The sequence below is a fragment of the Megalopta genalis genome, chromosome 13 (assembly GCF_051020955.1).
Source record: "Megalopta genalis isolate 19385.01 chromosome 13, iyMegGena1_principal, whole genome shotgun sequence".
NCBI classification, from domain to species: domain Eukaryota; kingdom Metazoa; phylum Arthropoda; class Insecta; order Hymenoptera; family Halictidae; genus Megalopta; species Megalopta genalis.
Window position 1 is genome coordinate 10,623,158 of NC_135025.1, and position 23,032 is coordinate 10,646,189.

The window sequence follows — 23,032 nt, forward strand, 5'->3', positions numbered from 1 at the left end:
GTTTATTAGTACTGTTGAATATCAACAAATAGGTTGAATACAAAAAACATTCGAGCAAATAGATTCTTATTTACTATTTGATATGATTTAATCCTGGAGGCGTGTGATAATGTATTTTGTGTTTTTTTACTCGTTATTGTTTTTATCGAGTTGAATCATGTAAGTTAAGGTAAACATCTCATAAAGGGAGAACATGTTTTATGTCTTCATTAATTAAATAAAATTTCTAATTCAAAGCTCAAACAGTGAAAAGTATTAAAGTTATTCCCATAACTAAATATAATTCAAGAGGTTATTGACCTAGTTAACGTTTTAATTTTTTGAGAACATAATATTGAGAATAATTTAAAACAATATAAGAAACGTTAAAAATAAAATTAAAAATAATGGAAAAAGCGGGCAACATATTTAATAAATAAAATCTTAACTTGGGGGTTAAAATATGATAAAACAACGTTTGAATTGTGGCATTGTAAAAAGCCGCAAACACAGTAATTGAGAGTTTTGGTTCTACGGTATATGTATATAACAGAACTAGCGAGACAAAGTTTAACGATAAGTCATGGAAGGGAATAATGGTAGGTTATGAAACAAACGGATATAAAGTGTGGGATGTGGAAAGAAAAGTATGTTGTTGTTAGAGATAGGATAATTGATGAAATAAATTTCTTAAGTCAAGGCCTGTAGTGAAAGCTGGGGAGATTGGAGGCTATAAATCTTGAAACAAAGTTAAAGTTTCTGATGTAATGTCAAATTCATTAATAGAATTTAAAAAATCTGCTAATAGTAAATCAGATACCTTGAATTTGGAATATCTTGGTAAAGTCAAAATCAGTAGGTGAATTTAGTAGTCTGATGATAATTAAACAAGCAAATTAGAATGCACAAATAGTGAACACTCTCTAATTAACGAAATAGAAAAAACTTCGGAAGCTAGTCTTTGTCTCAAAACAGTATACATAAGGAACGTAAAGATAATAATAAAAGAATGTTATCAGAATCTAAAAGGAGTGTGATATTCCTATATCCTACCGGGAAATTAGTAATAGAAATGATAGTAATAAATGCGAACAAAGAATTTGATATGAAATTGATTCTGCGTTGATTAATACGACATGGACATTAGTGTCAAATCCTAAAGATAAAAATATTGTAGATTGTAAATTAGTATTTACAAAGTGATGAATTTGGAAATTCATGTAAATATAAAGCTCGTCTGGTTACAAAAGGCTTTACTCAAAAATATTTAATAGATTACTAGTTATTAGAAACTTTCACCCCGATTGCAAGAATCTTGAGTTTTAGATTTATAATTCTCCACTTAATTCATTCTTAAGAGGAAAATTAAAACAGGAGATTTTTATATGAAGGTATACGAGGAAATAAAAAGACATAAAGATTAAGTCTGTATATTAAATAAATTTTTGTATGGTTTAAAACAAGCAGCAAGATGCTGGTTTGAAGAATTTGAAAAGACTCTTGAAGAGAAAGATTTTGAAAATTCCACGGTCGATCGTTGTACCTATATGTTAGACAGAGAAGATGTTTCTAAAAATATTTATGCAGTTCTACATGTAGATGATCTTGTAATTGCAACAACTAATATTCAAACCATGAATAGTTTAAGAAACCATTTAACGAACAAATTCGCAACGGTAGATTATTAAATTGTTTCCTGGACTGAGGATTGTAAGAACTAGTGACAAAATAATTCTAGATCAAAGCAGTTACATTAGAAAAGTTTTGAAGAAATTTAATCATTCAGAATTCAGTTGAAGGATATGATGCACCCTGTCGAAATGTTGATTGTTTGATGTATATAATGGTGTGTACACGACCTAATTTATGTGTAACTATTAGTACTTTGAGTCGATATACAAGTAGGAGGAATAAAAAAACTGTGGAATTGTCTTGAACCAGTTTTAAGATATTTGAAAGCTTTCGAGCCGTGTTCGAAGAAATCATCGAGTCACGGAGCATGTAATTTCCGAATTTTTTTACCGCATGACAGTGACGTTTTTAAGGAAAAGGCTGCTCTACCTTATTTTAGAATATGTGAAGAATGTTTATTAATTTTTCGAAGCCGACATAGTACGTAGGTGAACCATGAGAGCCGTTTTAATAATTAATTGAGGCAATCACAGTGAAGGATATCATTAAGAAATACCTTAAATCGTACGCAAAAGATATTTTTCTTTCAATTTTCTGTATTCAAACAAAATTCAACGAACGATTCGCAAAGCTAATTTATTAATAAAATGTGTTAAAGAGTAAATTCATCCGACTAGTTGAGGATGCATTTGCTGCTTGGAACTGTAGGTCACGATTCACGATGTCGATGCACTAGTATCGCACAGTGTTCATCTAATCTGAGTTCGAAGCCATTAGTGAGGAAGAGATGCGATCGTAGGGACCTCAGGTAGGAACGTCATGGTAAACACGCTGTTCTCTTTTACAACATTATCATCAAATATTGATCACTTAATTAAGAGGGGGAACCATACATTTGACCGTGACGGAGTTGATCGTCGCGTTGCAGTTATGTGAACGGACATTAGACAAACCAAATTAGAAATATTTTCGACCGCCAGGTGGCACACGCATATGTTTCTGTGGCCACAGGTATCGAACACGATGTGTCGGTAAAAATGTAGCGGAAGAGAGAATGAAAGCTGCAGGAGAAGGATAGCGACTAAACATGGTTGCCACATTTCATTCCTCGCCGCAATGTTGCCATGTCGTCAAAACCGTTTCACAAACTGAGTTTCATGAAACCGATTCCTGCTTCATGAGCCCGTTCTGCCACGCGCTAGGTTTCCCTACCAGGGGAAGGTGGCAAGCGGGGCAATCCCCATACTGGTGAGAGTATGTTTCTTCTCTTGGTAAATAAAAAAATTGTTTGGTAAAAGTATTTTTGGTAAATATCATCTTGTGAGTTAGTAATAACAATTAGAAATTTTCAACCCATGTATTTATGCGTTGTTGAAAATGAAACTTTAGCCTCGGACAATAGGACTGAGATTCGAAAATAGATTACGTTTCCGGCGGTTCCGTCAGCGCGCACCGACGGTGATGTAAACTGTATATCAAAGATACCGCGATATATCATCGCCGTGTCGTTATCATTATCATTATCATTGTCGTTGTCGTTGTCGTTGTCGTTGTCGTCGTCGTCGTCGTCGTCGTCGTCGTCGTCGTCGTCGTCGTCGTCGTCGTCGTCGTCGTCGTCGTCGTCGTCGTCGTCGTCGTCGTCGTCGTCGTCGTCGTCGTCGTCGTTATCATTATTATTATTATTATTATTATTATTCCATTAAATTAAGCTGAATACTAAGTATACCGACACGCATGCATCTTAGTTATTAAGTACACTTCACATTTTATAAGCATGTTTTTGAAATAAATTAATGTTATATGGAATTCTGTCTCACCAGTTTAATACACCCGATCTTTAACCGACACGCACCAGTATCCGAAATAACCTACTCGTAATTTAGATGTAACAATATAATATGTTTTCATACACTTTTCATAAAGAAATAATTTTTTATAATTGGGCCATGCGATATACATTTTTTTGAGATGCTAGACAGATGCTAGACAATGTTTAAAAAATTGTTTGCAAAAAGTGTATTTTGTAGATTTTAGTTAAGTCTCTTAAACTTAACCGATTTAACTGATTTTATCGGTAGATTTCCCAACCACAAATCGAATAATAGTAGATTTTTGTGACCGGTGTTCAGTCGATATAATTGACATCAATTTTACAAATATTCCTGAAAATGATCTGTGCTTCAACATTTGCTTTCACTATGAGCACGTCAATGTTAAGAGATAGTTGACAACTGAAACTAACAAACAGTAAAGAATTGAGTAACATGTGTCTTTTTGAATTATATTGCCAGATTACGTAATTTAAGGTTTCGCTATCGCGATTATAATTACATTGGCAACGCCTATTTGCACTAGCATGATTACTTAGTTTTCTATGACTATACCAGAGCAGAAAACTATTATTGAAAAATTTCTGAAAAGATCCTTTTCCTTTTCCGTCTTTTTTTCAAATTTTTCAATGAAATCAATGTAGGGAATTCTAGGAATATTTACAATAACTAATGAAGTTATTAATTTAGTTGCACTATCCACACCCTTGTAACGTGCGGAGAATCTTTCCACGAATTTTTTATACTCCTTCCTGAAGGCATACGCCAGGCTGGCGCCAGCTAGCCGGGGGTTCATTTGTATATCGCGAGTCGAGTACCTCCGAGGGGGTACGACGACGAACGTTTCTGGAATCGGACCACATAGAAACACCCCCACTACCACCTTTTTCACAAAATCTGACTATATAAAAGGCCAAAACGCGCGGCCGGGAATCGTGCTAGTTCCGAGTCATTTGCCGACGCGGAAACGTTAGTAAGATCGAGTTTGAATTCTCCTTCAGTAGCCCCCGCCGATTCAGTGCGAAAAACTGAGGAACACTCACTTACACTTGTAAAACCCAACGCGCAATAAATTAGCTTTTACCAGTTTTCTTTGCTTTCAAGTTTCATCATTTCCATCTCCTGTTTCGAACCAGTAGTTGGTATAACCCACCAAAATATACCTTAACCGCTCGAGGTATATTTTTATTTCTTTTCTAACAAAGTTACGAGGCACCCTAACCAATTTCTCCAAACATCTTATCCTAACCTTGAAGGTAACCACCCGTGTCGAAATAAACATCGGCTGATCTACGCACCTCATCCTAAAATTCCAATTGCATGCAACCTCCGGCCATCCAAACCTGCCTGGCCCTCGGCTCGTAACACCCTCAATACCTTGAATTCCTAGATGCGATGGGATCCAAACCAGTTTAATGAATTTGTTATGATTATTATTAGACAGCGTATATTTAGAAAATAGATGTATGGATCTGGACAGAAAATGTTATGATCAGGTGATTCCAAAAACACATTTTTTACTTTGTATATTTCGCATATTGCAAATGTTTTGCATATTTATGTTTGGAAAAACATATTGAATATGTCAGTAAAGTTTATCTAAATTAGCTATCTCGTTAAATTAATTTATTCTGTCATTCTGCACTTTCATTATACCTGAATAATGTTGGTAGCAATTATATATCAATATAATGCTGAAAATACGTCTATTAACCTCTTGTGAAATTGCAGGTAAAATACCTTTCATCTTATAACTATACACTATGATCTAAAACCGCGCAGGTCGCATAGTAGTTCCAATTGAAACATTAGCTGTTTACGACGATTTTAGCAATATTTCAAGACGTATAAGACCGTCTCATATAGGTCGTTGAATTTGTTTTGACATCAGCAATAACTGTTATTAAGTAAAAAATATAAAGTAAGAATTAAAAAATCAAGGTGACCGTAAATTTTTATTTGAAAAAGAATTTTTTTTAACTTTTTAATTGATGTTTGTAGAAGACTGTGTACTAATTACTTTTTGTTTGACACATTTTTTTGACAAAACACCGGGAACAACGGAAAAATTTCGATAATATCTAAATAATAAATGTTTATAAATGTTTATTTTACCAATACCACATTTTTCATATTTAAGAATGCTGTTGTGTATGGAATATATAGCTTATAATTTATTTAAACATTAATACCCAATTTACTAAGCAAAATTGTCAACGCTTTATATAATTAGTAATGAATATCTTTTGAGTCATAATTCATCGCGTTTTCTTTCAGAATGGAATGTTTTCTACATACCTCTGCGGCGTAGCCACAAAGTGGCCGTCTCTGTGGCCAGAACACCGCGGAGCGTCGAGGTTAGTACTCATCATTATATAAACAACAATATAAAAAATTTAAAGAAGGTTTTTTTAAATAAAAATTACAATCATTTGGATTTTTTAATTGTTATTATATATTTTATACTTAATAATGTTATAGCTGAACGTTAAGACGAATTCAACGACCTATATAAAGCAGTCTTTATATTTTAAAACACTGCTAAAATCACCGCGAACAGCTAATACTTTGACTGGGACCAACTGTGACGTCGTCGCGCTGCATCGTTTAAGTTCAAGCACAACGCGAGATATCAGTCGTTTATAACTCAAATCGATTAACTCCACTTTCTGAAATATTTTAAATGTAAGTGTCAAAGTACTAGGTGCAGTCACAATTTTTACTATTCATAATGAATTTCCTAAATAATACAGATTAACACCATTAAACAACAATATTATTTTACTCGCCGAATAATAAATAATTTATTTCAAAAGCTATTATTTATTTCGAGGTCATTGTATCTTATTAATTTTACATGTCTTTAAGCGAAAGCTACATCTATATTTATGCAATTTTTATTTAAAAAGAAACTTTGAAGAACAAAGTATATTATTTCATCACATTTCTCCACTTCCTGTTTAATGGAGTTATTTGATTTGGCAAGCAATCTTGTGTTCTAAGATATTTCTTACACAGTTCCTACTACCATGAAGAATAATGTTAAAATTACAAGTTACATGCATGATTAGAAATCTCCACTGGCTACGTGTAATCAATATGTGATAACGTTATAACGTACTGTAGAATATAACCGTCACTGATCTGGGCACTTGCAAACAGCGTAACGGACATTTGTACATCCTTAGAATATCGCGTCACGTATTCAACTAAATATTGCCGGAGATCGCCGATCGGTGATCAGCGATGACGAAAAAAATGACTGGACTGTGCACTTGGAAGCCAGTAACGGACATTTAAACGCACTTCTACCATCACGTCACGTATTCGACTAAACACCGTCGGAGACCGCCAACGACGAACCAGTCAACAATAACATCGGCATCGCAGCCCATTCCCTCGGCATTAAGGGTGCAACCGTTGTGATTGGTTCGTCCCTCGGCAGCTATCGTCATTCTCCGTAACAGGTGGTAAATTTCGTTATTTGATATACATTCCGTTGAAACGTACGCGTATGTTTTTCACACAGCAACGAGAGTCGATTCTACTGTACCAGAATCACCAATGTGTTGGGTTTCGAATGACACGTTTTCTTTGAGCATCAGATGTAACATTTAACATACCTTTCGATTTCCCTACTGCAGCGAGTAAACCACACATTCCGAACAAGTTTTGTATGTTCAGTCACTTTCTGTGTTACAATTAATTTCGGTAACCAATAGTTTATTTTAGTTAGAGCTGTCTTTCTTCTAATCGCGTAGTCCATAATGGTCTCCATTATGTGATCCATCGTGTAGAATAGTCCATTGTGTAGAATCATAATATTTAAACAATACATTTCTTTTCTTATTCCCCAAAATATAAAACAGCCGTTGTTCTCTCTCCTTCCTATACAGTTATTCATTATAATATGTAGCGTTAAGTGTTTCGTAATAAGAATCGTCTCCTTTCTCAAAATTAAATATTACTGTCTTCCACTTTCTACCACAGTTGCAATATTAATCGATCGGCTGAACGCATCTGCGTGCTTCATTCTACCACCAGGCCTGTGTTCGATAACCGTACTCCTGTAATTCGAACGCTATCCTCGATAAATGGAAGCCGCCAAATATGGAATACCACTTTGATTTCCGAATGCCATTCTTTCAATTCAATTGCAACAGTTAAAATATTTTTACCAATATTCTCTCTCTCATTGTCACTCACATATTTTCGCATCAGTTTAGAACAGTTTCAAATTTCTAACATAGTAAACAATTGTCAATATTGACACAATTCAAAAATCGTAAAACGCCTCAAATGTGGAATTAAATACCAAATATGACACGCTCGCGATAAATACAATACTTGAAAGAGCGAACAGAAAGTTGATTTTATGTTTTACTGCTCGTTGGTTGCAATCCTACATTTAATACAACACATTTAATAATTTAAAAAATGATTATTTTTGTAGGAAACAAAAAAAGCTTTGCTTTAAAAAATAGCTTCCTCGAATCGTTATATGACTATATGTTAAACTCCCTTCCGAGGTAGTTCCTTATTTGGAATTACACAGACGTAAACATACATATAGTATTTTGGTTAAAGAAACGTCTTTATAAAAACTTGTGGATATTACAGAAAGGTATACAATTAAACAGTAAGAAATAAAAATATGAACACCAGGTTTTTAATATTCACACGACTAATAAGCCAGTATGTTTGCGATCTTCAAGTGCGTATACTAAGCAGTTCGTAATAGTTTCATCGATCTTAATTTCTCAGCTTTTAATAATGACAAAAAAAGGACTATTCCACACGCACGCACACACATTTGGAGACTTCTCTTTATTATATTATATGCATACAAACAGGGAAATGACGCGAATGTTCAGGTAGGCCGGATCGAACCACCTACCTTTCCTCACTCCCTAATATTTCTAGTACTATACTGGTGTGGTACCCTTTTGTTCACGTTATTTGGAATGGTTCGGCTTCGACTGATGATGTCTAAATCGTGCTCCGATTTACACGGTGCGTACGCTCCCTTATTCCGTCAAAGCCGAACCATTCCGTGTAGGGATGTCGGTTTTGGACTATTCGCCCGTGTACTTAATAAAATGGACGAGTAAATAAATGTCAACTATATTTTTCATAAGTGTATACACTTATGTGTATACAGTATGTATATACACTTTAAGTATGTACTAGGTCAGACTTGGACGAGTCGCGGCTCGTGAGCCAAATGTAACTCTTCAGATGCCCTTCACACACTCGTGCAGCACGAGAAACGATATGATATTGCTTCATCTGTGCTGCATGCAGGGTTGTCCATGCCATGTGTAGCAATGTACATAGAGTAGTAGCAATATAGCTTGTGGCTCGCGGTCGAAATGACTCGCCCAGGCCTGCACTAGGTAATACTAAACACCTAGGTGATGTAAAAGAATGTTGATTCTGGTCTATGTACACTTGATGACACTGTGTTACGATGATTCGTGTTTTCCATGCTCTGATAATACGTTCTATGCTCGAGGTTGGTTTATTTGCGTTGTCGACAGTTTGAATTCTGTTTGTCTCTCGTCCTGTTTTTTCTGTCGTCAGCTCGGTTGTTTCGTGATTGGTTAAGAATGGATTTTGCTGTAGGAACGTAGCGTTTTCTAATTGGACGGGGATGTGTCTGAGGGAATTTAGGTTAAGGAGTAGGAAACTCTCAGGAAGATCTTTTTGGTATTGTTTTCCGATGTGTACCCCCCCCCTCCCCTAAATATGAGTCTGCAGAAAATTTCTTCATAATTATTGCAAATTAAGAAAAACTGTTTTATTGTTTATTAATATGCGTTATAATCTTGTGAACAATATAGTTGATATTTGTTTACTTGTTCATTTTACTTTAATGGAATCATTGATATCCCACTATGTTAACTGTACGTCAATATATGGCTGTTACCGTAGATCTTAGATTATCGAGTTAATTCAATTCTTCCAACTCACATCCTCTTATCGATCCCAGTCGCTAGTATCAAGACTACCGTGGAGCACTTTTACTCTTCGAGGTGTATCAACTTAATAAGTTGGAAGACTAACTCGTCTCCAAGTTATCTTCCTTTGAGTGCCGGTGGTGAAATAAACGTAAGCTCGTCCACAAGTAACCTACCTGTGGGTGCCGGTGGTTAAACAAACATCGATTCATCCACAAATAACAAAGCTCTTACACCCTCTCAACAAAACGAATCCTCGATCACGCACGTCTGCCGTAGCTCTGCGGCTCATAACAATGAAATACTGCATGATGAGCGACAATATTTCGCGTTCAAGGAGGACAATAGAAATTCGCTTGAAGGAAAGCGAGCTACTATCTATTATAATTTTATCATAAATATACTAAAAATAAATTACAATTACTTCTGAAAATACTGTACATTTAAACTAATAGATTTACGTCGCAAGACTTTTTATTATGTTTGCATTATGTTTGTAAGATGAGTGGGCTCTGTTTCGCGTAACTATGCTGCTTATCTCTCTTCATGTGGTGATACATGCGAATTATTTAGAATTGAACGGAATCAAACAAAACAGTTGAAAATTTAATTCAAAATGTATTTTACATTACATTGCAATACAGTTTTTTCTGATTTATTTATTGCACTAAACACCAAACAAGTTTTATATGAGATAAGTAGAAAATGTGGATTTTCGCTCTTTGAATTATTTTTTAATTTCAAAAAAGTAAATTTGAGTTTACTAGAGATACAATGGCAACGACAATAGTATTAGTTTCATGACATCGACAAAGCAGAATATAAACATTTATATTGTAATAAAATGTGGAAATATATTTCTTCAAAGAAGAACACAAGCAATGAATACGAATTCCCTATTTTAAGATATGTAATTTTCTGCTTTCTTGCAAGCACCATTGCCTAGAATTAGTTTATACGATTCATGAAAATCTTCGTAGTTTATGAAATAGATTGTACGCTGATAATATCCATACCATAGTCTCGAGATATTTGGGTGACCCATTTAAATCGACCCAGTCAAAAAAAAGTAGTCGATTATAAAAAAGTACCTGAACATAAAAATACAAATCTCTCTCACTCTCTCACTCTCTCCACATGTCCTCTCTTACAACTCGCTTTACTTCCTCTTCTTCTTCGCACTCCTACTGTTCCTCACTCGCCGCTTTCATTGTGTCACCGCCTCGTCTCTCGCATTATCCTTCCTTCTCTCTCTCTCTCATCCTTCCTTGTTTTTGTTCTCCGTTTCCGCTGTTTTTCCTCACTCTGTTTTTCCACCCCCTCATTTCTTTTCCTATCTTCATCTAATTTCTCCATCCATACCACGCCTCTTCCATTCTCATTTAACATATTCTTTATCTTTTCTTGTATCTCTTCCTCCTCCGTACATCTCTCTAAGACGTGCTCCCTTGTCTCTGCCACTTCCTTACATCTCCAATATATCTTTTCTTCCTTACTATCCCAACATCTTCCTTTCCTCGTTTCGTTGCCCAAACTGTACATCGCTATCCTGACCCATCTCGTTTCCTTCCTTGTTCTATTCAAATACTCTGGAACCCTATCCATTCTTACCTCCCTATACCACTTATTATATTGAGACTCCATCATCTTTCTATAGTTTTCCTCTCTTTGCATCCTTCTTTCGCTCCATTTTATCTTTTTTCACTCCTCATCCCGCTCTTCCTTCTCTAAAACCGTTCTGGCCCTACTCTCGCTCAAATACTTCTTTCTCTACCTCCCTCATTTTCATAATTTCGTCTCGTCCACTGCCCTTCTTTCTATTTATGCCAGACGTAGCTACGCCCAATCGCTCCCCTCGTCTCCTCACAGTTTTTTTCGAAACCCCACGCCTTTTTAGCAGCCCAGACTTTCCACTCTTTCTTTTTTGTTTCCTCCATTACCGCAGAACCTGGAGTTGCCCCATCCAGTTCATGTTTTACCTACCTTATGTATCTTTGCCGTAAGGCTTGTACTCGCTTTTTCTCCTCCCATCCTCATATTTGCGCTCTCTACGCTGCCCCGGCCATATTAATCTGTCACATAGCCACACCTCTTTCTAATGAAATTATTTCTGAAATATCTCTTCTCTACCTCTCAGATTTCTCTCATTACCCCCTACTCCCACTTCCTTTACTCTGCTCTTCAGCTGTCCTTGTCCGCCATTCCTTCTGAATACACACATATCTCAAGTATTTCACCTATTCGCCCAACATTCAGTATCATTGTTTTACCCTTATTTATCTATAGTCCTTTATCTCTCACGTAGCTCCTGAATCCCCCTATCATTCACTCGATAAAAAAATTTGCATCCATTAAAAAAAATAAAGTCAACCTTCATATGTTCTCGACACGTTCACTTCAAAAATCTTATTAATGTTGTGGCGGCGACAAGCCGGCGCCGCGTCTCCGCCATGTGTTTAGTTTTAAGACGAAAGAATGTTTGGACGAATGGACCGGGCTGCGTGCTTTGTGATAGCGTCGAGCAGATGTTGGAACGATTGGTTTGAGTGTCGCGTAAAATGAATGCGTTTAATCAGTTTAGAGTGAAAGTGAACCGTGAGAATGAGAAAGAACGATCTGGATGGGATGCATCAGTGAGCGAATGAGTCAGTTCGGTAAGAACCTCGGAGCGGTGTTACGACCGAAAATACGAAGTTCGGGTATGTCATGGGTGCGCTTAAGCCAGAATATGCGGCCAAGGTCCGCGAGATCATTTTGAACCCCCTAGCTGATCGGTGCGTCGCAGGAGCAGAAGATTCGGCGACTCCTCGAGCACGAGAAGATAGGCGACCGAAAACCGTCGCAGTTCTTACGCCACCTGCGGACTTTGGGAGGAACAGCCGTGTCAGAGGAGATACTGCGTACCCTGTGGTTGGGTCGGCTCCTCGCGAGCACGCAGGTCATCCTGGCGATGCAGCGAGACGTTGAGCTTGACCGAGTGGCCGACTTGGCCGACACCATCGCTGACACAATGGGCCCGCGCACGCGGGTAGCCGAGGCCTCTGCGTGTCCCGTCGCACGGCCGTCGAGAGACATGTGCGAGGTCGAAGAACAACTGTGCTCGAAGATGGCACAGCTCACGGCGACGTTTCAGCAGGAGCTTGCAGCAATTCGTCACGAGTAAATTCCGGTCCGCGTTTTCCCCAACGGCGACCATTCGCTCCGGGCCGAGCACGATCGCTATCCCGAGAACGCCGAACCACGCTACGGGACGGGAAGTGTTTTTACCACCTCAAATTCGGGGCAAGCGCGTTCCGCTGCGAACACCAATGCAATTGGTCCTCATCGGGGAACGAGACGGACAGTCGTTAATGACGGCCAGCGACCACTGCTCACCATCGCGCCGTTTGTTCGTCACTGATCGAGTAACGAAAACGCAGTTTTTAATCGACACCGGTGCTGATCTCTGAATGTTTCCACGATCGTGCGACGATCGCGCGACCGTCGGAAAGTGCGTGGTCATCGCCTCTCCATATGGTGCCCAAAAAAGAACAGGACGCTTGGCGACCGTGCGGAGATTACCGAGCGTTAAATGCGCGCACGGTGCCGGATAGGTATCCTGTGAAGCACATCGAGGATTTTTCTCACGTGCTTCATGGGAAGATGGTGTTTTCCGCAATAGATCTGGCGCGTGCGTACAACCAGATTCCAGTGGCCACAGAGGACATTGCCAAAACAGCGATAACTACCCCTTTCGGACTATTCGAGTTCCTCTGTATGTCGTTCGGGTTGCGAAACGCGGCACAAATGTTTCAGCGTTTCATCGACGAGGTGCTGCGCGGCCTGGACTTTGTGTACGCGTACATCGACGACATATTGGTGGCATCTTCGACAAAAGAGGAGCACTTGCGCCACTTGGAAGAAGTGTTTGCACGCCTCGACAAGTACAGCGTAACCGTCAACGGGGCGAAGTGCATTTTCGGCCAGGCGCAGGTTAAATTCCTGGGGTACACAGTATCGTCCAGAGGCATCAGCCCGTTGGAATCAAAGGTGGAGGCGATCACCAACTGCCCTCAACCGACCACCGCAAAACGGCTGAGGCAGCTCCTGGGTATGCTAAATTTCTATAGACGTTTCATGCTCAGGGCTGCGCAGGTACAAGCGCCCCTCAACAACTTACTGCACGACGGCATCAAGGGTAACGCCAAGTTGGCGTGGACCGAGGAGGCTACCGCAGCTTTCGCCGAGGCAAAGGACAGTTTGAGGCGGGCGGCGTTGTTGTCGCATCCGAGGGACGACGTGCCACTCGCCTTGTTCTGCGACGCGTCCGATTTTGCTACAGGAGCGGCACTGCAGCAGCGGGTTGGAGAGGATTGACAGCCGGTGGCGTTCTGCTCCAGGAAGCTCAGCGCTTCCGAGCGAAATTACGGCGCGTACGACCGGGAAATGTTGGCCATTTACTCGGCAATAAAGCATTTCCAACGCATGGTGGAGGGGCGAACCTTCACAGTCTACACGGACCATAAACCGCTGACTTTCGTTTTCCAACAAAAGCTCGACATCCACCACATTGCCGGGGATGACAACGTCGTCGCCGACGCGCTATCCAGGTTGGACGAAGTGGTGGAGTCCTTCAACTACACCGATTGGGCAGAGTCTCAGCAGCGCGACACGGAACTTTAGGGGGCCGGGTAACAGAAGACCCGGTCTTGACTCTCGGTCGGCTGCAAGGTGTTTTGTGTTTGATTTAAGTGTTTCGTCGGCAATACTGCCGGCGATGACAATATGAAAGTAGTGAAATGGTCGTTCTGCCAGGCGACCGCGGTGGCGGGTGCTCGGCACCGCACGCCAACCGCTACAACGGCATTCTCGCCGTGTTGCCACCCCCAATGTGCCACACGACAGCAATAGTACAGCGTGCTAGGCCAGCGGGTGGCTAAATTTACGTATTTGCTTCTGTATGTGTTATAGAACTGACTGCCGAAATCAAGGCAGCCAGCCCGTGTCATAAAAGTAATTTGGCACCGCTCGACAAACCAAAGGGCCGCGGATGCGTTCTACCCAGACAAGCCCGAAGGCCGCGGGTAGGAAACACACCACCGACAAGCCCGAGGGCCGCGGGTGATAGTAGCAAAAATACCGTCGACCGCGGTAGCGGGCGCCAAGCGCCACACGCAAGCACCGCGTCGACCCAGCGTCACAGACCTGAAGTAGGGAAGTCAATTGTAATCATGCCATGCACCACCATGTTTATATCTTTGATTGGCTCCTACTTGCTTGCCTCTCTTGTCACCTGTTAGCGCGCACATGAACATAACGAGATCCATATCCTTTTTCTAACAAGTAACTCCACTGCGCGCGGGTCACAGCAAAAAACACGCTCGCCGCTAACGCAGTGGGATACCATCGCCCTTTTTAGCCGCTCATACAGATCTACGTTGCCCGGTATCCGCCACGAGGAGGCTGGGTTGGTCTTTGGAGACCCACTGGCGGACAACGACCTATCACCCGGCGGCAAACGGAATGGTGGAAAGATTCCACCGCCAATTTAAGGCAGCAATTCGCTGCCAGCAAAATGTCCGCTGAACAGAGGTTCCTCCCACCATCTTGCTGGGCATCCGCGCAGCCTGGAGGGAGGACATACAATCTACCGCAGCTGAGCTGGTTTACGGCGAGACACTGCGCCTACCAGGGGATTTTGTCGCGGGATTACGAGAGCATTTCGCGACCCTCGCCCCGACATCTGGCAGCAACCATTCGACGAAACGAGTTTTGGTTTTTAAGGTCCTCGCCACGGCGGAGCATGTTTTCGTGCGGAACGACGACGTCCGAGGATTCCTCCAGCCGCCATACGACGGTCCATACAGGGTCCTCGACCGAGAGGATCGGACTTACTCCCTCAGTATCCGAGGCAAGGCGGTTACAATCACCATAGATTGCCTAAAGCCGGCGTACTTGCTGGCTACAGATCCAGCACCGCTGACGACACCAGGGGCAACGCCGAGCAAGTTTACGGGGCAGCCGCCCCGACCATCGCCACCATCTCGGGATCCGGCGGTGCCGCCTCCATATTAGTACTACCAAGTGCGTGTTTGCGCACCACACGGTCCGGAAGAAGAGTGCGTTTCCCTGACCGATTGCAAGTTTCGTGATTAAGTCAATCACTGGCGGGGGGGGGGGGTAATGTGGCGGCGACAAGCCGGCGCCACGTCTCCGCCATGTGTTTAGTTTTAAGACGAAAAAGTGTTTGGACTAATGGACCGGGCTGCGTGCTGTGCGATAACGTCGAGCGGATGTTGGGACGATTGGTTTGAGTGTCGCGTAGAATGAATGCGTTTAGTCAGTTTAGAGTAAAAGCGAACTGTGAGAATGAGAAAGAACGATCTGGATGGGATGCATTAGTGAGCGAAATGAGTCATTTCGGTAAGAACCTCGGTTGGGAGCAGTACGTGAGCATCGCGAGTTTGTACCAACGTCCGTGGTGAATAAAATTAGTCCGATTGTAACCGGGTTCGATATTCTCCTTCCGTCGCCGATCGCAGCACCTCAATGTCAAATTATGTGTCCCCTGATGAAATGTCTGTCTATGTATCTCGAATTTACCATTAGTTCCGTACATTCGTCGACTTTTCAGGTGTTAAATAACGTTTCTATGACCTGTTTGACTACAGGCATGCGATCCGAAAGATGATACTAAATTGTACTGTGATAGCAACTCAAAGGGATTCTGTCTGTGCGTATTGTATCAATATACAAAAGAATTTCGAGCATTTTATTTTTTGAAGAGAACGGCAGAGGCAAATATCAACATTTCGAAATAAAAACCCTGTCTGTAGTATAGTAAAGGAAAATCTAGAAATATGGAACAATCCCTAAATATGGAATGATTCTGAAATATAACATTTTGTTATTGTTAAAGATTTAACAAATTAATATTGATTGGTACTCATGTTTCTGTTTCCCGCTATTTGGAAACTTTTTAAATAACCCAGTAAGTTTGATGTATATTTCGTATATATTTCTCAATTTGTCGCACCTATTAGTTTCATCTTTTATTGTTAATTATGTACCTCTCAGTGATATCTGTTAGTGACAACTTATGTTTGAATGAAACTAGAGACTCAGCCCGCTATTCTGCTTTCGATGAATTTATGATAAAGTGATGGGTTCGTGTTGCCTCTTGCGGATATATGTAGTTTCCATCGACGGATAAACCTCATACGATGTCGGGTACCTTAGACCTATGCGGATACTTGACGTGACTATTCGTTGACACATGTTTGGAAAGTTAACAATCTAAATTTGGAAAGACAGCCTTATACAGATGTGTATATACAAGGTATCCCAAAAATGTCTCGCATTACGGAAATGTGGGGTAGTTGAGATCATTCTAAATAACTTTATCCTTTGCGAAAATCCAATCTGCGGCTTTGTTTACGAGTTATTAATGAAAAACACCGACCAATGAGATGTAATGGCGCGAAACACAACGTGGTCGGTCGATCGAGTGCCATGTGCTCCTACCAATGTGTTTGACAGCTGAAGGGGGACTCTGTGCCGCGATCAAATCAATGAACAAGTCACGAAAAATATCAACTTTCGATATTTTTTTACCACGTGGCAGTGATAATTTTATGAAAAACGCTGTTCATCCTTATTTCAGAATGTCTGAAGAATATTTACTAATTTTTTGGATCCAAAATAATAAGTATCACAGCCGTTTTAATGTTCTGGTGTGCATGACACCTCACGTGTACCATATGTAATTTTTATGCAAGGTGTACAGTGAAGATTAACAAAGTTCGTAAATGTTCATTTATTAAATTTTAATTTAAATTATTCCGTGTGCGAACACAATTTAACGAACGAGTCGCAAAGCTAATTTAATAAATAATAATCGCGTTAAAGGTTGTAAGTGATATGTTTGTTACTGGAATATGAAGAAGATCAATGAGAAAGTCACCCATTTAGTTATAAATCGACCTCGTACAATGTATGATGAACTGCATAGCTGATCTGTATCCGATGGCGACGAACAGAAGGATGTTTCCAGGCAGGCTATTCCAACGACCACTTTTACTACATTATCACTACACACTGATCACTTATCAATAATATCTATCGACGAACCTTCCTGGGTTAATATGTATGGCCCTGAAAAGAGCCAATTTTTTAATGCTGCGCGTCCAAATTTCGTATTGTTAACAACACGTACTGCGTACGAACTGCAGAAGATTGGCACGATAGCCGACAATGTTTCGTTCTCCTACGAGCGAGTTTCAAATATTTTCCATCGAACGCGAACATTGTCGGCCATTCTGCAGTTCGTCCCGAGCATTAATATGAAAAGGACGTCGCGAGAGAATTTTTTAAATTATTCTTGTACGGTGCGATCAACTTGTTTACTCCAAGGACGCTGCAAAGGGTTCAGGAGAACATTACGAAATGTGTCAACACGGTGCGTGTTGTTAACGGTGCGAACTTTGAACGCGTCGCATTAATAGTCGGCTTTTTTCGGGGCCATACATATTAATCCAGGAAGGTTCGTCCGTAGATATTATTGATAAGTGATTAGTGTGTAGTGATAATGTAGTAAAAGTGATCGTTGGAATAGCCTGCCTGGAAACATCCTTCTGTTCGTCGCCGTCGGATACAGATCAGCTATGCAGTTCATCATACATTGTACGAGGTCGATTTATAACTAAATGGGTGAGTTTCTCATTGATCTTCTTCATATTTCAGTAACAAACATATCACTTACAACCTTTAACGCGATTATTATTTATTAAATTAGCTTTGCGACTCGTTCGTTAAATTGTGTTCGCACACGGAATAATTTAAATTAAAATTTAATAAATGAACATTTACGAACTTTGTTAATCTTCACTGTACACCTTGCATAAAAATTACATATGGTACACGTGAGGTGTCATGCACACCAGAAAATTAAAACGAATGTCATACTTATTATTTTGGGTCTGAAAAATTAGTAAATATTCTTCAGACATTCTGAAATAAGGATGAACAGCGTTTTTCATAAAATTATCACTGCTACGTGGTAAAAAAAATATCGAAAATTCATGCTCCGAGACTTGTTCATTGATTTGAACGCGGCACAGAGTCCCCCTTCAGCTGTCAAACTCATTGGTAGGAGCACATAGCACTCGATCGACCGACCACGTTGTGTTTCGCGCCATTACGTCTCATTGATCGGTGTTTTTCATTAATAACTCGTAAACAAAGTCGCAGATTGGATTTTCGCAAAGGAAAAAGTTACTTAGAATGATCTCAGCTACCCCACATTTCCGTAATGCGAGACATTTTTGGGACACCCTGTATATAAAAAATAACAACTTTTGTTTCTTCTTTCTATTAAGTATTGTATTTATCACCAGCGTTTCATACTTGATAATCAATTCTGTACTTAGTACACTCTATAATTTTTATACTATATCAATATTAAGAATTGTTTATTATATCAGAAACTTAAAACTGTTCCAAATTGAAACGAAAATATCTGAGTGACAATGAGAGTATCGATTATAATATTTTAACTGATGCAATTGATTTGTATGAGTGGCATACAGGAATCAAAGTAATATTTCATATTTGATGGCTTCCATTTATACATTGTAACGATATATCTGCATGGTATCACATTCAATATAATAACTGATTGTAATTCGACGACGCTCACATTTCAACACAGAAGCATAATCCAAGGATAGTTCCGAGGACCGCCTCGTCCCCCGGGTGGAACGGGCGGCGGCCGCTCTTGGCCGGCTTTTGCCCAATCTCGGGAGACCCAGTGAGGTAGTTCGTCGCCTTTATCTAGGCGTGGTGCGGTCAATGGCCCTGTTGTATGGTGCCCCGTGGGCACCGGCCGTGATGACCAGCCGGCGCGGCAAGCAATTGCTACGCGGACTCCAGAAGCAGATGGCCATCCGCCTCATAAGAGGATACCGCACCACGTCGATCGTAGCGGCGCTTGCTCTGGCGGGGGATCTTTCCCTCGAACTAGATGCGGCGATGCGGGACTATGTTTATAGGCGCACCCGCGTCGTCCGTCGTGTTCGGGGGTCCCCGCCGGAGCCAGAAGCGGTTCAAGGCTTCGAGCTTCGGACCCGGCGACTAGCGTGGACCAGATGGCGTGTGGAGCTTCTTTCTCACGCCGGCGAACGCATCGCCGGGTCTCTCCTGCCACACCTCGTTGGGTGGCGGGAGAGACGGTATGGCGGATTGACCTATCGGGTGACGCAGGTGCTGACCGGACACGGTTGTTTCGGGACACGCAAATGCGTATTCGGTTAGAAAAGGAAAGAATGGATTCGTGAAGAATCTAATATATATTCACTTCCAATGCAGGGATGAATTTAGGACGCGAGGATAATGAGATCGGAATAATCACACGTGAATATGTAAAACTAACTATATTATAATAATTGAATTGTTACAAATACTTAACGTAGGATTACGAACTAGCAAAATACAACTGTATTTATGATATAGCAATAAAGGTAAGAAATAATAACACAAGAAGTAGTAACGCAAGAGATGGGACGCGAGAGCTCTCCGGAGACGACTGTTCTCGTAGGAGACTGGAACAAGAGAGAGCGGGAGGACCGCACTCCGAGGCCTTGCCTGTCGATTGACCTCCGGGAGAGCGGTGGGGCGGTAGTGGAGTGGGGCGCTCGCTCAGCGGAAGAGTAGGGATGTCGCAGAGATGCGGGTGACGCAAGTACTGGCCGCGCGCAGTGCGATGCTTTCGGATTCGGATGATGGGTGGAGAAATGAAGAGCGCATACCGTGTCGGTAAGTGGGACATCGTAGGACGAATCTAACGGTTGGCGTATGATGATAAGGTCGGTGAGTATTAACAGTCGGTGATACAGAGTTATGTGTTTACTAGTCTATGGTATGTGGTGTAGAAGTATGTTGTATGGGTACGAGGATGAAGTATAGCTTATGATCTAAGTAGGAACAGAGTATGTCTTATAATCTATTCGCAACACGTTGATGGACGTGACAAAACAATGTCCGTGGATATACATACGTGAATCAGAATAGTATGTCATGTACTAGTGGCTTTATGATTGAAACTTGAAACTGAGTCGTGTATATATATATTTATATGATATTGTATAAAATATTGGCTTATTTTTCCTATTATTAGTTGGATTATATGGAGAACGCTGTACAAGCTTAAAGTTTATACGTTGTGCTATTTTTCCAAGAAAATGAAATTATTCATTACGTAGTATTAGAACTGAAATGATAGAAATCGGTAGCGTAAATTAACGTAAAATTACTCGCTTGCACGCGTTTCAATTTTAAATGTGTACGAGCTTCATTAGTTTCGGTCACATTAATAAAAAGTTCCACTATTATTTATTAATCTTGTAGGGGTTCATTTTTGCACAAACGACGGCAGGGCAATCAATCTTCCAGTCAAGATCACGGCCTATCACACCTTCCGGCAAATCGAGCAACAGGCGGCAATCGTTTTCTCTCTAGGCTGTGGTCGCACCCACGGTGCATTGCTGAATTTCATAGGCGTCATAATACAACAGGAGCTCCACAATTTCCTGGAGGAGCAACGGTACAGTTGTCCAGGCCAACTGCAAACTGTATCGGCAGTGATGTGAACGTAGTTCTGGAGCTCGGTTTAAGTTTCTGGTCTCTGACGCGACTCGATCATGGTGTCGTCAATATTCATTGCTTCTTATTCTCAGGCTTCGGCGTGTGACACAGCTTAGAAAAAAGATGTAAATCATGTTCTTGGTATTTTTCATTTGTGAATACAAAGAGGCGCTCTGATTCACTTAATTTGCGTATAATGCAGAGTGAGGTACTATTTTATTCGAATAACGAATCAAGTTTCTAAGAAATTCTACTGATAAAATTTTATTTAATTAATATTTCGAATAAATGTTACGAATACAATTTTATTTGAATTGTATTTTGAATAAATCCTACGAATACAATTTTATTTGAATTGTATTTCGGATAAATCCTACGAATACAATTTTATTCGAATAATATTTTGGATAAATTCTACGAATTTAACTTTATTCGAATAATATATCAGCTAAATCCTACGAATATATTTTATTCGAACAATATATCAAGTAAATTCTACGAATATAATTTTATTCGAATAAATTCTACGAATAAAATATTACTTGAATGATATTTCGAATCAAATTTAGGAATAAAATTTCTACGAAGAATTTATTCAAAATGTTATTCGAATAACATTTTATTGCAATAGTGCCCAACACTGATGTAATGTTTCGAAAATGATAATATCAGTATTGAACCACTCTAAATGCACTATTAGGAAAGATTTTACTCCATTGTTTCTGGAGTTGAAATGTTTAATGCATTCGAAATGTTTAATGAATTTCAAGATGATTGATTTTGTATGTTGTTTTGATGCTAATAAGTAGACTGCGGATTTAGGCATTAGTGGCAAAAATGGAAATACGGAGCAGTGAGAGGACATAAGAAATTGAGGATGTCGTCACACTTCTTCCTATTTATTAAGAAACAATACATTTTTATTTTTATTTCGTATAACAAGAGTATTTTTACGAACTCGGTTATCAAAATTCTGTAGTGACCATCGTATTTAGAGATTTTACGAAAGCTGTCTAATTAAGCGCAAATGAAATATTTAGTGACACATTTTAATTCAAAACTAGGTAATATTTTATTATATATACATTATGAATGATGCTTTCTTACTTTCGAGGTAATTAATTTCTTGATAATGAAAGCGCTGATGGTTTAGGTTTCACCTAATTCTCCTTAAGATACTCGATTTATCTGAAGTGAAATTACCTATTAATGATACATTGCATATCTGGGTTCGCCTGTCAGGAGCTGAAGCAAATTCCAAAACTGAAATCTATATACGGTGTTCCCGAAATCATGGTACAATTTAAGACGAGCATCTTTTTAATTGATAAAGAAATTCGACGATCGCCAAAAATGAGAAAGAATAATAAAGAAGTACTTTTATAATTACATTTTCGATCATAAAAATTTCGCTACTCTAGCAAAATACATCACTGCGTTTTTAATGAATCGATATCGCAGACGTTTTCCTGCTATACCGTTAATGTTCTTGTGCCTCCAGATACGATGCAGCCACGGTGATGTATGGGATGACGAACTGCGTTACTGCGATGATCTGTCTCTCGTGTCTGATGATCAATTTGGAAGCTACATCGAGATCCCTGGTAGCAATATCAGAGTCCCATTTGGATATGTCGGGGTTCTAGCTCCTCTGTTGAGATACTTACCCAGTTGTTCCCTGCAGTTAGTTGATATTAATAACAAATATTGATTACGTATCGTGTGGTCAGTTGTATCGTAAACTCTTGCGAAAAATTACCAAATATTAGAAGCCTCTATCACAAAACGTTACACAGTTTTCAATGTTGATGCTGTCAACGATAAATCGCGTACTTTTGTCATAATTATCTTTTTACGTACAACAAATTTTTTATTGTGCACATGAAGAAATGTTTAGTATTCGTGTGTGTTCTTCAAGTTCGAATGAATCGCTCCTAATTCTGTAGATATAGAATAAAGCATTACGAGTTTGTTGCACTACCTTATTTTGACAGTTTATTATTATTATGGGCC